Source organism: Pithys albifrons, chromosome 7 (genome assembly GCF_047495875.1).
Source record: "Pithys albifrons albifrons isolate INPA30051 chromosome 7, PitAlb_v1, whole genome shotgun sequence".
Taxonomy (NCBI): Eukaryota; Metazoa; Chordata; class Aves; order Passeriformes; family Thamnophilidae; genus Pithys; species Pithys albifrons.
Window position 1 is genome coordinate 32,177,023 of NC_092464.1, and position 18,434 is coordinate 32,195,456.

The 18,434-nt window shown below is 38.2% G+C and overlaps 1 pseudogene; it reads left to right on the top strand.

Moving 5' to 3' along the window:
• LOC139674642 (dynein axonemal heavy chain 11-like) overlaps positions 1-18,434 on the top strand; it is a 102,280-nt pseudogene that overhangs the window by 31,830 nt on the left and 52,016 nt on the right.

Here is an 18,434-nt window from a genome sequence, read left to right on the forward strand (position 1 = left end):
TTTCTTCTGTACCTTGAACCAGCTTGCTGATTGTCCTGTCTTTGTAACATCCCTGAACAACTTGGACTGTGATGTGTTTTTCCATGAGTGTCTACATTTCTTCCTAAGTTCTTAGAGATGGAGGAGAAAGGATGTGACAGCATAAAATCCAAGCTTTACAATATGGATAAATGTCCCAAGAAACAGTTTTTCTTCATGAGATGTTTCTGAATAATGGTAAAGATCTTCTTGGTTTGACTTGGTTCTACTATCTAGCTTATTTGCATAAATTTCTGTCTTCTGTTTTGCAGTGCAGAGATGTATTTTTAGAAACTCTGAGGTAGTGGCAATTCTTTTCCATTTTCCATGTGATCTTCTTTCCAGGTATCATTCCCCCTTTTTATTATTTATTCTTCACTTTATCTCTACTTTCTGACTGCTTTAAAACCCAGTGAAGTATTGTTCCAGGTCAACCTCTTCCTTTCTTCACTCCTTTTTTTATCTACTTTTCTTTTAACTTTTTGTTCTTCTTCCTTTTTTATTCAGTTTTCTTTTAATAGGTATGTCAATTCCCAATTAGTCCAGAAGAAGAGTAAACTTGTCACTTCCCAGGCATGCCTGACTGGGCTCTGTCCGGGATCCTGTGGCTATTGGACAAGTTACAAACTCTTCTGAAACCATTTGAAAGTTTTCTACTGGAATTAACAATATCAATGCCATATGGTTTGAAAAGCCCAGTACAATAAAAGTAGCTCCTTTACTAAGAAGCATAGAGAAGAGACTCTAGTCTTGTCTTAACAGCTTAATGTTTGTTATTTTGCTAATTAGTGAAGAGCAAATACAGTGACCAAAGCATGTGCTAACTGAAGTAGGCCCACAGATACCTCTGAGGACTAGAGTAACCCTTCCTTCCCAAATGTGAGATGCTTTGGGTAGGCCTGGTGATATTAAGAGCCAATCACATTTTATTTTCTTTTGAATATTTTAGCCTACCCTTTTTTGACATCTCTTTCCACTTTTGTAAAGAATTCCCATGCAAACAAAGATCCATATCTCTTTTTCTTCCTGCTCTTTAGAGGGGTTGCACTGCATACTAAAGTGTCAGGGAGAGGCTTGATTGATTTAGAAACTCAAGAACTGGGTTTCTGTCATGACCAGTTGAATGTGCACTGTCTGGCTCTTTGCATACCAGCCAGTTCTGTGCCTACATTATCATCTATTGCTATCAAACTCAATAACTGATGCCAATGTGAAGAGAGGGGAAGGAAGCTGCAAGTATGCTATGTTTGTACAGTGGAAAAGGAGCAAAACTTATTTGCACAAGGTCACCAATGAAGTTTATTAGCTCCAAATTTGGTGCGGAGCCCCAGCTGTGTGCTGGCTGGTGCTGGTCTGTAGTTAATCATATGCCTCTCTTTGCTGGCGTATGATTCTTTTCTCTCCCTTTTCCCTACCTCCTCTCCTCAGATCATTCTGTGTTTCTCTGCAGCTGGTGCCGCCCTGTGAGTATGAGCTCGGAAGTTCCCAGCCATGGTTAAGCACCCCACTATTGACTGGTTTCATGAGTGGCCACAGGAGGCCCTTTGCTCTGGCAGCAGGAGGTTCATTGAGGAAGCAGAGGGGGTCGAGGTACACAGTTTCAAGCTAATCAGTTTTCTAAGAAAACAACAGAGATCATTGAAAGATCAATAACTGAATAAGCTGAAAAAAACAATGCTCTTTTTACTCCTTCTTGCATATTTATTGCTTTTGCTGTTGTTCAAGCTCACTCTTACTAAGAGCTGAATTTTTATGGTATATCACTGCCTGGTTCCTTGAGCAGAGTTTAGAGGTCTGTCTAGCACAGGCAGAGAAGTGAAGGAAAGAGAGACATTTAATTCATGCTACTGTCTTTGCAGGATCCTTCAACTTTAGGCACTTAGGATCTTATAGATGCAGAGGTTATTTAACCCTTTCCAGTGTAGTTAAATATCTTCAGTAGTGCTATAGCAAGTGAGGCTGAAATATTGCAATGTGCAGTCCAGGCAAACTGAAGGAGAGTTTTCCCTCTATTCAGCCATTAGGCAGGTGAAAAATTATACTTTTATCAGCAATTCATGGCACAACATGACAAATGCATTTAGAGTTTTAACATCCAGACAATTATTCTTCCTTTGTTCCTAATTGAGGTAGAGTGTGACTTGTTTATTTTCAGGAAAAAAACCAAACACACATGTTAGTGAGTTTCCTTTTGGGCAGAAGGAATATACTCATATTATTCCAAGAGTTTTAACAAGCTGCCTCTGTTGTCCTTTCCAGCATGGGACAACACTGTCATGCTGGCAGTAAGACTGTGGCAGTATTCACACAGATCTAGAAAAGATTTTATTTCCTTCAGTAATTGTAATTAAAGTAGTTTCATTGTTATATTTGGACTGTTTATTTGTATAGGGGATTTTTAATCTTGGGAGACCAAGAGTTTCAGGAATGCCCCAGGAAAAGCCGTTTGATTCTAGTCGAGGGTAGAGCCAGGCAAATCTCTGCGTTTATAGCATTTATTCTCCATTCAAACCCGTGCAAAATGCATGGAGTCGTCGTGAAATTAAGGCGAAGGAAAGGTGAAGGGATGTCAGAGGCTGCTTCCAGGGAAGCCCCGGGCGTTTCCCCGTGCGGGAAACGGGACTGTGGGACCCTGTCCAGGCTCCCTGGCTGCCGGCCCTGCAGCGCTCCGGCGGCACAAGGATGCCTCCTGTAGGACTGCGGCGGAGAGCGATGTTTGCAAATAAACCTGGCATTTGTATGTTCTATCAGCTACTCGTGCTTTATTTTAACGTAGACTTACAGTGTCATCAGTATAGTTATTTGTTGTCTGGTGAGATGGAAAGTGGGAGGGGGTGTTAGTTACATTAATTTTTAATATGATACCAATTTCTTATTTGAAAGAAATGGATAGGATTGCATAGAGAAAATAGACTAGAATTTATTTTGACTTAAATATATTGCTTTTTCAGATCCGTAACTGAAAGGATTATATTTTGCTTCTGTGAAAATATATCTGGTCATCAAAATTCAGTCTTTTAATATTATTACATAGAAATATATAATTATCACATATCATATGTAACAATTAATTCATAATATATTGCATCTAAGATATAATGTATTGATCAACTTGTGGGTTTTATTTTTAAGCTTTTTTTTTATAATAAGCATTATGTTCCTCTGTAATTTTTTTTTATTTTTTATATATTTAGGAACTGTTTCACTCATCTTAGCAACTGTTGATGAGTTTCTTTTTTTCACATTGGTGTTAACTGCCCTTGTTAAATATCTTTCCTGTCCAATTCACAGCAAGTGAAATAAATGGTGACTAACAAAATAACATGACACATCATTTGAGAGCAAGGTTAAGTTTTCTGTGTCATCAATATGAGTAAAGCAGTCCTGGGGGCCTGAATCATGTCTGCATGTGCAGCCTATGCGAAGACCAACAGAAAAGACACCAGAATTCAAACAAAAATATGAGGATGAGGCAAGAAAAAGATTTAAAAGTGATGGGGAAAGGGAACTCAGAACAGAGCCACTTAAATAACAGAGAAACTATGACAGTATCATGGGGTGGCAAGAGAAGGGAAACTCAGCCAGGGAAAAGCAAAACCAAACCAGAACAGTAGAAGAGGTGCACAGCAGAGAGTCTGAGGAGAAGTAAAAGGAAGGTGAAGGGAGAACAACTGCAGAAAAATAGCTGGTAAAGGGAGGGGCAACAGGACAGTGGCAGAGTTGTATTAGAATATCAAAAGAATGAGAGGGGCTGGGTGGAAAAGGACCACCCTGAAGAAGAGAGAATCTTAGCTGAAGTCTGCCATCCCCTGCATCGAAGATTTATGGGAGGTGGACTCCTCTCCTCCTTTCTAGTGCTGGTGTGTTAAAACATCATTTTGCATGCTTGTTTTTAGGTACTTCGAGAAAGCCTTTTATTTGTTCTTAGCGGAGAAATCTTGTTAGCTAAGGCTCACGTATGTGTGGGCTTCTGAAACATGCTGTATGACTGATCAGCAATGTGAGGTCTATTACTGAGTGACTATTCTGGCATTATTGACACTTAGCTCCTAACTGTCCTTTTTCACAGTTTCAAAAAGTAGAGCAATAGTTATTAGTAGGCAACATTTTGTTTATTGGTATATAACAATATTACAGATTATTTATTAGGGTAGCTCAAAGTTACGCTAGTGATTTTTTTTCTCTTAAAAGTTCAGTACAAATATGATATCATATTTAAATTACCTTAACAAAACCTGAAAAATTTCTGGGTGAGGGAAAACCAAGAAGAACTCAACAGTGATTGTGGGAATTGAGAAGGAATGTTTCAAGTTTTATTTTTTTCTTTTTATCTACAAACCAGTTACTTTTCTGGAAGATACAGTTTATCCAGGGAAAGTGGAGCAGATTGAGCTCAGCAGGGAGATGGTGAACTGCAGTGTTAGCATGTTTTACAAAGGGTGTTGTGAAGATCCCTTTTGCCCTGTGTGGAAGTATCTGAACAGGAAGAACAACTGATCCTCCCTAATTATGGTGCCTGTTGGAAATAGGCATTGTGAGACCCTTTTCACCTGGAAGGACATTGGCCACTGTATGGATTAAGCACAAGAAACAGTGAGTTAAGAGGTGTTTGAAGGGAAGTAGAAAGTACCAGAAATTTAATCAATTCTGAGGTCTTTGATTTCTGGGAGAGAAGAGAGGAAAAGAGCCCTCTTCTGTTTCAGTACTCAAATTGCTAAACTTAATTTAAAAAAAAAAAAAAAAAACAAAAAAAAACAAGAAAAGAACAGGGTGTAGCAGTTTTGAAATCCATGTACTGAGCTTAAAGAACTTAGAAATGTGCTCTTATACCTCATTTGATATAAAACATTATCTACTGCATTTTATTATAACCTGTGTCCAAATTCAAAGCGACAGGCAACCTCTCTTTCTTACTTTCAGCTGGTTTCACATATCAGCACTGAATACAGAATAAGAGAATCAGGATTGTTTAATCCACCTCTTGAAAATAACAGCCATGTACATCTCTATCATCTCCTCTGAGTATTTTACTGTTGCTGTCTTTTATGCTGCTCCTCTGCCACTTGGCACCAAACAGCCCACACTGTTTATCATACCAAGGATAAATTAATTATGCTCTTACCTTATCATATTCCAAAATACTTTACAACGTGGTGTGGCAAAGAAGTAGCCTGGAGTAATACTTCTACCGTCTCCCCTTGCCTCTTAAACGCCCCCCTGCCCACCCACTCATGCTTCCCAGTTACCTTTTCCTTGAGGCAAATGCTGGCTTGGCTTTTTTTTCTCAGTTTTGATAACTGCCTGTGAGATATGTTAATTTTCAATGACACTGGTCTTTTTTTTCTCTTTGCTTGGCATGTTTTAGTTAGCCCAACTTAACTGCAAAGACTTCAGATAGTAAAGACTCTTATACATTCTGGGAAAATATATAGGGAAGACATAGGCAAAATTCCTGTATAAACTACTCATAACTTGCCTTCGGGTTTTTTCACATGCTTAAAGTCAGTCAGCCAAGGCCTAGAGTACAGAGATTGTATAAGAATGAACATATTTCACCTTTGTATTTTCCTTCAGAGTATATGTAGGTTTAATGCTCAGTTTTCTTTTGGAATATTAATGGGTTTGATTTGTACCAGTTTAAGCTTTATTATTGGCTTCAAGCTTCTTTAGAGAACTGCAGTTTAATCAGATTTTGTTACTTTATCAACTCTTTTTGTTTGCTTTTTTTTTCCATAAAGAAAGCCAAATTAGCAATAATAATTTCCTTTGTCTACAACCCTGAATGGGCATATATTGAAAAGTACAATGTAGTATTAAAAAAAACCCAAAAACCTGGAGATAAATGAATGGCAGAATAAATAATTTATGCTAATGAAATTACTGCAATTAGTAGTTCCACAATGACCCTTTTAAAAGCCACAGCTGTTAATGTCAGGAAGTGCTGTCACCGCTGACCTTATCATAAGAGAAACTGACAAATTGAAAATGCAGGGAAGACCAATCGTCAAAGAGGTCTGTTCGGCAACGATTAGTGTTTTCTGAAAACCAGTGTGAATTACAACCAGCTGCTCTCTGGCTCGGCGTGTCTCCCATGCTGTGCCATTTTGTTAAGCTCGATAACAATAGTTATTTTGCCCCACTGAGACAAGTTGTCTCAAGCCACTTCCAGCTCTACCGGAACCCACTTCGTCCCTCACTGATTTACAAATGAAACTGTTGTTAGAGGGCTTTTCAGCGCTGCTGAGTAGAGACCTCTCATAAGGATCATGTGTAAGGAGGTTGTCTTTCACTGGGAAGAGCTATATTACAGGGTGCATATGTGTCACAAACAATGAAAAAGGGAGAAAAGGGCTGAAACACATTTCAGTTGGAAGTTAAACGCAGCTCAAATCTGCATAAAATGTCTATTCCTGCTGAGTAGCCTTGCTTTTACCAGCAATTTTTTAAAGATGCATTTATGCTACTTTGCTTCAACTAATGATGTTCTGATTTTTTTTATATTTGTAGAGCAATTTATTTCGTTTTCCCTAAATGCAAATCATTCTTCATTTATTTCTTGTTTTAATTTCTGTTTTTGTAATCATAGGTGAAATCAGTATTCTTCTAAACTGGCTCTTAAAAGTCACAAGAAAATAATGAGTTTTCTTACTGAGAAAAAATGGCAAGTCTTTCTGCATTAAAATATTAATGATGTAGGCTTAAAACATTTAACTGCATCAACAGCCACTCGAAAGCAATTTTCCCAAAGTTCTCTAAGCGTTATTGACAATACTTTGGTAAATTACGTGTGACTTTCCGAAGAGTTGGTGTAGCTCATTTAATTCATATTAATTGATTTTTAGGCTTCCCTTGATTAATTGAACTGTGTTCAACTTGTACAGAATGCAATAAATAATCATTAAAATGAGGGAGATGTGACTCCACAGATTATAAAGTTTAAGTATGCTGGAAGTCATAGAGGACAAAATGAAAGTTAGTTCCAGTGATGGAGTTAAATTGGTTTTCTTAGTATTTCCCTATTAAATTTGTATAGAGTACTCTTGCTTAGACATGTATATGCATGTATTCTAGTAATATATGTGAATAGTGTCCCTTCAAAGAAAAAAAAATAATGTTGAGAGTTTCTAATTTTGTGTTTATCCTGGAGAATTATACTCTTAATTCAAAGGAGTATAGTGGCATCTCATATTTGGTAGTTCAGTTTTCAAAACATTTAGAAAAAGGACCTTTGAACTTTAATCCTGGAACTAACTCTCTTCTTGCTGTCAGAGGTGAATAAAGACAGGCATTTTACCTCTGCAATTCACTCATAAATACATGCCTAAATGACCCTCTGCAACAGTTTTAAATGTACCTAGCTGTTTTGATTTTCACTAAGTATGTGAAAAGAAATATCCAGTCTCACAACTGCATTTTGGTCCCTGTGATGAGAGAGAAACCCCATGTGGTGCTCTGTGGCACTCAGCATATCCCCCCACAGGGCCACAGCAATGATCTGTGGTCCTTTCTACAGCGTGCTGAGAGATGCTTGGAACTGGAGTTATACTTGGTGTTTTGATGCCTGAGCGGCATACAGGGAAGAATTCAGTTCACTCGTCAGAGTGAATCAGAACTCCATTAAGTCATAATTCCTTTTCTGGTGATATAGCCCTTGAAAATCTGAGAGGATGACTTCAGCACAGAAATGTTGCTGATTTTATGATGTTTTATGGTATGTAGAGCCTCAGCTTTCACAAATGTTGCTGGTTTTATGGTGTGTAGAGACTCAGCTTTCAGAAGCTCTCCACAGTGGTCTAAATCCTGCCCTCATAAGTTTATTAGTTTATCACTGACCTTGATAGGCATAGATAGGCAGAACTTGTACAGCTTCAGAAATCTGAATCGTAGTGTCCAGTTCTGTTCAATCTGAAGTTAATGGCAAAAATGCAGTTCACTCCAAAGAGGAATTTGATGATACATGAAGTATGTGAGGACCAGTGTGATTAAAACAACCACTCTGTTGTACTTCTTTAACCTATATAGGATTTCTCTTAGACAGGATTTCCAGAGGTGAAATAGAAAATCCATAGACTATTATATCTGCATACAGCAGTATAATGACTGATTTAATCTTTGTTTTTAGCTTTTAGGAGTATTTATCAAAAAAATACATAAGTACATTAAAGCATTGAGCTTCTGTGGTAATGGGAAAGGTTTTTCACCCAAGGGGTGGTCAGGCACTGGAGCAGGCTCCCCAGGGTCATATACCCCAAGCATGACATAGTTCAAAAAGCATTTGGACAATGCCCTCAGGCACATGGTGAGATTGTTGAAGTTTGCTGCACAGTGGCATGAGTCCAACTCAATAATCCTCATGGTTCCCATGCAGCTCAGCATATCTTGTGATTCTGTGAAGAGTTAACGAATGCCAGGGCAAATTAATTGACCTGTATACAAAACAGTTCCAGAAGGGTTATTTTGCTGTGAAGTGTTTTACATGGTGACAACATTATGTTTAGGGTAAATGGAAGAAGTTTTTGAGTGAGCCATACTTAGAAACAAATGCTTAGCTTCTACAGATACACTTAATTTTGGAAACCTGTCTTTGCTCCTGTGTTTACATTTGTTCTTGTTCCTTGAGTGTGTGCAGCCACTTATCCAGAACTCCATTTGTGATTTCATGGCATATGCCCACACTAGTGTAAAATGTACTGAGTGCCAAATACAATCATAATGAGAGGCAACACAATTTACACCACTCCAAATAGTTTTCTCCATCAAATCATGCTTGATAAGATACTTCTCAAGGAGAAAAGCAAGGAGATATCATGACACGTGGAGCACTTGGTAAAGGGTATGTAGACTCTTTCAGGAGGAAGGAAGGCAGCAGCTTTCCAGATAAACTGTGAAAGTCTCGACCTTTTCTTTCATTCTTTATAAATAATCTTGGTTTTATAGCAGATAAAGGAAAGCTGCCGCACCAGCTTTACATTAGACTGATTAGAGGTGAGGTGACATTTTTGTGTTTCCTTGAAACTACCTGATTTTTGAAGCCAGACATTGTGGTTTTTTCTTTGTAGAGAAGCTCTTTGAGCTCTTTAGCTGCGGAAAGAGGTGACCATCCATTTAAGCAAGGACAAAGTCTAGAGGGAGGGGGAGTGTAGTGGGGCTACAGTAAAAGAATGTGCCAGAAGCAAGTGCCGTAGTAAAGGCTAAACTCACAGAGACAAAAGATGCAGTTCCATCTGGGGGGATTTTGTGCATGGCCTCTGACAACCTGGAGTAATGAAAGCAGAAGGAACAAGTGCAAAGCCTTTCCATCAGCTGTTGTCATGTCCCTGTAAGGTGGCGAGTGTCACTTAAACCCCAGTCAGTGCCTCTGCTTACAGTTCATTTGTGGTTGGTCAGTCCACAAAGATGGAAGGGAGTGAAAACTGCTTGGAAGCCTTTACCCCACCCCACCTACACATTCATAATCACTTTTGCAAATGCTGAAGGCAAGCCATAATCCAGTGATTCCTTTATTAAAAATATAAAGTCTGTGTTTTTATGCAAATGAAATTCTCATTGAAGTCTTTGCATAACATTGAATCTTGATGCTACTGCATAAGTTTAATAATTGGAGCTGGTTGGCTTATTCCCAGTCAGTTGAAGTCCAGTGGAAAAAAAAGGTCAACAGAAAAGAGTAGCTGTGTTTTTAAAGTCTGTTTTTAATAAGGTATCCCATGATAGTAAATTTTTAAATGCTCTTTTTCTCTGATTTCTAATTTGATGATGACCACATGGCAATTTGACGATTTCTAGTGCTGCATGTTATGCTGGCTGCCAGACCTGGAGCTCCTATCTAGCCAAGCACTTGAACAGCAAGATGTTTTTACCCTCAGGAGTTCTACACAAGAATGTCAAATGCAGCACTGTTAAGTACTTTTCATAAAGAAAAAGACAAAATCAGCTGAAATAAACTGGTAAGTAAAGTGAGTGGAGAGATTTGAGATCTTTACAGCCATCTGTTACAACTCAGTATTACAGTTTTGTCGTCTTATTTCAAAATGGTCACATTTTGAAAAGGCAAATTTTGTAGGTTTTGTAAGATTTCAGGAGCCCACCAAATCAGAAGAGCCCTCAAGACCTTCCATGTGATTAAAGTTTAAGCCCTCTAACATTTGTCTTCCACTTTGACTTATCACCCTTATCCAGATCAGGTTAACAAGACCCCCATGGTTAAAATACAGCCTGTTATCATGAATAGCTGGCAGATAAAATGCTTGGAGGGATAGGAGAAAAACCAAAATCAAGCCAAACCCACAGTTACTTGAAACAATTCCTTTATATGTGAAAAGATATTGTCACTGGTTGTTTTGCTCGACTGTCAGGCAATAAATTTCTATTTCAGCAGACTAAGAGGTGGTTTTTGTTCATCGGTCTCTGCCCTAACCTTTCAGCAAACCTCTGCTGGAATTATCTGCTCAGAGTGAATACTAAGGATTTTCCATAACGTCCTTATGCCTTTACATTGGTGCCTTTGCTAGCGGAACCTGTTTTGCACCACTGAGACACCTCGTTACAACCACAACCTCTGCAGCAAGACAGACATCTTAGAATCTCAGGGAAGCTGTGGGGTCCCTGGTGGGAGCAGTCAGGCTGTCATTATTAAATTCTTTATGTCTGTAAAATTTTGTCAGGTACAAATGGAAGCAAAAACGAAAAGACAATACTTTTGATAGAGACCCACAAAATACTAATTTTGTTTTCAGTTCAGCTTTTAGGACTCAGAACCATGGCTACTGACTTGAATAACATGTTACCTTTTGCCCTGTAGGTTGATCAAAACTCCAAGCTTACTTCTCAAGAGGCAGAACTGCAACTGAAAAATCAAGATACTGAAGCTTTGATTGCTGAGAGTTTCAGACTGAGAAAGTGAGCCAAGAAAAGGGCTTTGCAGATGCAGAAGAGCTAAAGGTCAGTCTAATTCCTATATTTACTGGTGTTGAACTATATTTAGCACAAAATAAACGTTTTTAGGGGAACAGTTTTGAACAACTTCCTCTCCAGGGAGCATAAAGTCTAAAGAATTATTATACTTGCACATGTAACAGCATTTCACACTGTGATTACCACTTGACCTTTCTTTACATTATGCCTTTCCCCAACCTTTTAGCTGTTTTAATGAGATGAAAGAACAATAAATACTGAGCTCATTCAAGCATTTAATGGCTGTGGATCTTGAGAATCAGACCTATTTGTAATACAGTAAAGGTCAAAGAGTCATCTCTTAGCACTTCAGATTTCTAAAGGCTTTGGGACTCTAGGTAAATGGAACAACTCAATTGATACAGAAGTTCATTCCAGCATCTTGCAGTATTGCAAGGTGCAAACCTTGAATCTTCAGATTATAACAGTGTTCCTAATAATATATGTCATCAGTGTTGAATCACCTTTTCCCTCTCAGTTCAGCCTCTTAACATTAGTTTTCAACATCCATGTTGGAAACACAGAGGTTTACAGGGGTTAGTCTTCCCTCAGAATGAATAGAAATGTGTAATTTCATCTGGACCCTAAGATTTCCATCTACTGTTACAAGCATGGTTTTGAAATAAAGCACCAGCAATATGCAATGCTGTAAACAACTTCACCTCTGCCTTTAAAGTCTGAAGGGCTCATTCAGCTCTGGAATTTTGCCACCAAATCTGATGTACATTGTGCCATTTATCGATACTGCAGAGAGACGTTCTTAAATGACTCATAACATTTGTTAATCCCTGATTTTAAGGTGTGGAAACTTCAAGTTGCCAAGAATTTTGTAAACTGTTTCCAGATACTGACCAACAGAGAAGACTGTACTCTCTGAGCAATCAAAATAGTCTCTCATTTTCTTCTATTTTGTTTCTTAAATACTCATCATTAGATGACATTTAATATCTCTCTAATGTTCTTACCTCTGATCCTAATTTTATTGAGGGAAAAGTGATTGTTGATACTGACATAAGTGAAGATAGGATCAGGACCTTTTTATTTCTCTGGATTATACTAATTATGGACTTCATCCTTTTGCTGATCCATATCTTGTGTAGGACTTAAAAATTACTGTGAAGTTTAAAGTCCAAATAGTGCGGCTGATTAAACTTGCACAAACAGGATCCAACAGCTCAACATCCTACCATCTTTTCAGTGGTGCTTTGCTTTTATTGGTTCCATGTACTTCTGATGGATTTGGATTATCAAAATAAATCCTTCACACAACTCTAATTACTTCATTAGGTAGGTAGGTAAAACTCATAGAGTGACTACTGTGAGATAATCACATCTTTGAGCCACTTTGTTTCAGGGATGAAGTTCAGCGCCTGACACTATTGATCACTATACTCCATTGTCCATTGCTTTATCACAGTTCTGAAATGTTTTCATTGGAAATGAAAGTGTCATTTTGTTTGTATTATATGTTATATTAGTTTCTAAATACTAATCTTCTATAATTTTTGTTACAAAAAAAAAGAAAGCCAAGTTGTGCTGGTTTAAAGGTAAACAAGGAGAAATGAACGCAACTTGACAGATTACAAGTCAGAGTTTCAATTCACTAAGAGAATTGCAATAAATACAAAGATACAGAGAAAAAAGTTGGTTTTAACCCACAAAACCCAGATTTATAACCCAGCACACTGGGGCACAAACAGAATGGTGTTCATTAGCCCCTGTGCTGAGCACCACGTGGTCCCCCTGAGTGCAAAGTAAAAAGAAAGGAAAGGAAAACGTGTTAGTGAAGACAATGATTGCAGTGTGGTTGAAAGTGGCAGTTACAGTCCTCTTGAGGCTCTGGTCCCCCTCTGGATCCAATGAGTAGTACCCCAAGTTCCAAAACCCAAGGATTATATATGCTCAGGTCCTGGTGGGAATGCCCAGTATCTCCCCCCAGCCAAGGGAGTTTCACAATGGGTGATTTACTTTTGTGAGTCATGTGATATTTTTTGGAATGGCAGACATGACCCCTCAGACTGGATGTGAAGGTGCTAATGCCACCCCAGAGAGGAGTTAGCATGACTGAGTCATTGGTGTGAAGACAGGAATGCTTCCCTAACTCAAAGGATCCTTTAACACCCAGCTTATAGCCTGAGGTATTAGGCGTGCCCTGGGCAGCTACTGCAAATGATCAATTATTAACAGTTTGTCTGAAATGATACAAAGGGTGTAGAATACACAGGTTTGGTTACACCCATACAGTGATAAACTGGTCCCGACTGCTGTAACTAGGACGTCAGCAAATGAGAATACATCTTCAAGCTAAGTAATTTGTGAAGACTTTTCGTAATTGATTAAAATATGCCACCCCTTAAAAAAACACTTTTGTTTTCCTATTCTATAGATTTCAAACTGGAGTTTACAAGAGCTTTCTGAAGTTTACAACATTAAGCAAATATATACCTTGGAGGTATTTACTTGGAGTGAAGTATTACACAAATACAGGTAAAGAATGTAAGTCACTTTAGATCAGACTCATCAGGAAAAGTGAGATCAGTCTGGATTCCACATGATGTGGCAGAGCTACATACCTGTATAGTAACAAACAAGGATCTTACCATGAACAATGACACTGGTAATGTTTTAAAATAGTAGGCAGTAACACTGCTGTTGTCTTACCAGTCATTTATGTGCTCTTAATGTTGCCAGCCAGAAGAATTTGCAAATAAAGATGCATATGTCATTGCCTTTTAAAATAGGAAAAGTTTTTTTCTTTAAAGGGAAAACAAAAACATGCAGAGCATGGTGTGTATATATGTGTGATAGTGACATTAGCTGAGGGTTAGAAACAAAGATGGATCCAAACTGACCAGCTTTTTTTAATTTACCTCCCTCAGCTGAAGTCCATTCTTTATTTGCTGGGTATATCTGAGCCACTCTACTCACAATCTGATTGCAAAAGGTATGTTGTTTTCAGCTTTTCTTACAATTTAACCTTCAATCAAGAGCTCTATACTGTAGAAGTTATTGCTATGAAGGGTATTAAACTTATGGAAACAGGTATGAAAAACTCCTTCCTCCCTTTGTGAGTTGTAATAGATTTAAAAAGAAAAATGTCCTAAAGCTTATCTGCAACCTGTTCTGTTTTATTTCCTATAAAAAGAATTATCTTATTACATGTTTTCTTTGGGTAGCAGCAAGCAAAGAATAACTAAGCATTAGGAAAAAAAGAGAGACAGAAACATAATCAACTTGTGTGACTTATATTAGATGTTTATTTTAATTGAAAAAAGTGTCATATTAATAGCACTATGTAATGTCAATAAATTACTTGTTCACCAGGTTATATCCTTGAAAACTCAAACAGAAGGAGCATCTGGCTGTTCTAAACTTTTTGCTTTAAGTTAACTTCAGTAACATAGGTCTGAAATCATGTTTGAGAAAATATATACCACATCAAAAATGCAACATATATGCAGTATTTAGTTTTAAAAAATGTTGTGGCTAAGATGTGAACCAGTAAACGTTGAGAATTACATTCTAAAAACTACATTGTAAGAGACGGGGAATATATTTAACTTGATTAGTAACTTGTCATTTGTAACGCAATGCATATTGATTTTTAATCTTGGTTATTTCCACAGACACTGTCTGTGTGGGTTCTATCTAATAAATGTGTACATGGAAAAGGCCCCCAACAATTGTAGAAACATGTTTTGTAAGAATGTTAAATTCTTACAAAGGCTTGTTATTGCCAATGCATAGTGCTTAATCCAAACATTAACATCTTGATCACTTGTAATATCCTCTTTCTCTGTAATTAGATTTTATTTAAGCATGACCTGACAGGAGATGAGCATGAGCTACAAGGATAAAGATGAATTTGGCTCCAGGCAGTATATCTTTAAAAATGTATGTGATAATCTTCAGAATACGTAATTGCCAATGATGTAGAACACGCTCCACGGTTACTCTTTGAGACAAATTTGCACCAATGAAATCATAATTTACTTCTAAAAAGATAATTAAATTATTGCAAAAAGTTGTGTAGGCACTCAGGTTTCACTTAAAACTGGTGCTAGCTGTTGTGAAGTCACTGATCTAAGCCACTGTTAAGCCAAGATAATTGTTTTGACAAAGCTGCTTGAAGTTGTGTCTGTGTGGTTTCCAAACCTGAAATTAAGGAAGTACAGTGTTTTCATATAGGATATTTTCTTTTCTCCTGGTCTCTCCCTTGTTGAAGCCTATGGTTCCAGATTTGGAACTGAGGAATTAAAAGAAAAAGGCAAATTTGGCAAAATTTTTACTTTGTACTGCATAGCATTTCTAAAACAATAAGCTAGTGCAGGATTCCAGTTTTACATGATGAAAGCAGGATTTGGCTTCTGCTGCTCTAAAAATGGAATGTGGTATATATACTGGAAATTCTCTTCCTGCAGGTTGATGACTCTTTACAAGATATAATCAACTATGATAATGAGCATGTTCCTTAGAATTGTCTAAAAGTCATCAAGGAACATTACTTGAAGGATCCAGATTTCAACTCAAATTATGTTTGTACAAAATCCTTTGCAGCAGCTGATCTCCATGCTTGAGTCATCTATATAGTAAAATTCAGTGAGGTATGTATATATCAGTTCTTCTCTTGAACCAGCCCTGATAGAGGAATTTATATTACTAATTTTTTAATTATTTTTGTAAACTCAGCTTAGTGTTCTGGAGAGCATGTAATAACAACCACAGATAAAGTGGGAAATATTCAGTGCTTAACAGTATGTATGCATGTATTTATTTCTAAGAGAAAAAGAGAAAAAAGGTGTGGCTGTTCAGCATTCTTCAATTTTCATTATGATGCAACAGTTGGGAAATATTCTCCAGATGTACATGTTTCACTTGAAACATCCATCTGAGTCTGGCTGTCTGGAATGTAAGACAGAGCTTATCATTTGTGATTCCCTTGAGCACCTGGCAGTGGGATTTCTCCATTCATCCTAGTATTACAACGTGCTATCATTTAGTTACAAAATAATAAAAAACTTATCAATTTGAGTTGAAATCTACTCAAGTTTAATGCCAGTCTAATTTTCACCTCTATTTTAAAACCATGAAAGTGATACATGTAAATTAATTCTAGTTGGAGAGTAGACCCATTAAGGATGAATTCAGTTCTGCATAATGTACCCTTCTATAAACTGTTACAAAATCTACTGTAGTCTTTAAGTCAATAAAGAAAGAAATCTCTGAGTGTCCCTCTATTACGTAGAAAGATGGGTCTAAAGCAAACATGTGTAATGAAAGATTACTAGGATTATCTGAAAGTCTTTCATTAGGAGTCATTAATAATTTTTAAAATGAAGTGAGGCCAATTTCTTGTCTATGTTGTATGTCTTTTTCAAGGCGTATTGTGAGGTAGAACCAAAATGTTGTGCACTGGCTCAGGCTAACACTGAATTAGCAACAGCTACAGGAAAACTAGAAACCCTCAGGAAAAAGCTTCTTGTAAGTACTGCTGGATTACTCATAATACCCATAATATACTCCTGGAAAAGCTGGTAGCCCATGGCCTGGACAAGTGTACCCTCTCCTGGATTAGGAGCTGGCTGGAGGGTTGGGCCCAGAGAGTGCTGGTGAACGGAGCTGCATCCAGCTGGTGGCCGGTCACCAGTGGTGTTCCCCAGGGGTCTGTATTGGGTCCAGTCCTGTTTTACATCTTTATTGATGATTTAGATGAGGGGATTGAGTCCATCATCAGCAAATTTACTGATGACACCAAGTTGGGAGGGAGTGTCAATCTGCTGAAAGGCAGGAGGGCTCTGCAGAAGGATCTGGATAGACTTGAGATAGACTTGAGAGATGGGCTGATTCCAATGGGATGAAGTTCAATAAGGCCAAGTGCCGGGTCCTGCACTTTGGCCACAACAACCCCCTGCAGCGCTACAGGCTGGGCACAGAGTGGCTGGAGAGCAGCCAGGCAGAAAGGGACCTTGGAGTACTAATTGACAGGAAGCTCAACATGAGCCAACAGTGTGCCCAGGTGGCCAAGAAGGCCAATGGGATCCTGTCCTGGATCAAAAATAGCGTGGCCAGCAGGACCAGGGAAGTGATCCTTCCCCTGTACTCTGCGTTGGTGAGGCCACACCTTGAGTACTGTGTTCAGTTCTGGGCCCCTCAGTTCAGAAAGGATATTGAGGTGCTGGAGCGAGTCCAGAGAAGAACAACAAGGCTGGTGAAGGGACTGGAGCACAAGCCCTATGGGGAGAGGCTGAGGGAGCTGGGGTTGTTTAGCCTGGAGAAGAGGAGGCTCAGAGGTGACCTCATCACTGTCTATAACTACCTGAAGGAAAGTTATAGCCAGGTGGGGGCTGGTCTCTTCTCCCAGGCACTCAGCAATAGGACAAGGGGGCACGGGCTTAAGCTCTGCCAGGGGAAATTTAAGCTGGATATCAGAAAAAAATTCTTTATAGAGAGAGTAATCAGGCATTGGAATGGGCTGCCCAGAGAGGTGGTGGATTCACCATCCCTGGAGATTTTTAAACGCAGATTGGACGTGGCGCTGAGTGCTGTGATCTAGTAAATGGACTAGAGTTGGACCAAGGGTTGGACTCGATGATCTTGGAGGTCTTTTCCAACCCAATCGATTCTATGATTAATTAGCCGCCTTCTGTAACATCTTGAGCTCACCTAGTTTCAGTAGTTTTATTTACTTATTTTTGTTAATGTATTTTAATTTTATTGATTTTTATTAGTTTCTAGTTAGAACATTAAATATATACTCTCATTAGGGATTATCACTATTTTCCCCACAAATATACTGAAGAACATCCTGTGATTTGGGTGGTAGCACGAGAACTGTTTATCCAAAATGATTGCATTTCCTCAAAGCCACCTACACACACTTCAACCAGTAGATTAGTAAGCCAAAAGGACAGTTGGTACAAGCAACAAGGAGTAAATGCCAAGTGTTTATATGAGCAGCGGCCTACTGGAGTATGGGAATAACTTCCAGAGACAGCTTTAGAAGTTTACGCTCATTTCTGTTGTTTACCATTAAACATATGATAAAAACAACATTAAATCTCCTTTGATTTTTTGAAAGGCCCACACATGCGTATACACAAGTGCACACATGCACGTAGAAACTTGGATTAGTCTTTTACTGACAAATACCTTGTGAGTTAATGATTGCATTGAAGAACACACTTGCCATCAAGTATCTCTTGAACTTTTAAGAGGGATTATTTCTTGTTTAAGTATTTATTTAAAGGAGCAACTGCAGCACAAAATGTTCATGGTACAAAGACGTCTCATGGTATCTTGGGAGATTGTGGGTGGAAGTTGTTTCTGCTGCCAGTTAATTATCCTTACTTAACAAAGAAAGCTTCAAATGGTTTGAAAGCTATGGCATTAATTAGTTTTAGAAGACTTTGACTTCTCTTGTTGATAATATTTAGATCGGAAATATCACAATTTAAGACATCAAGCAA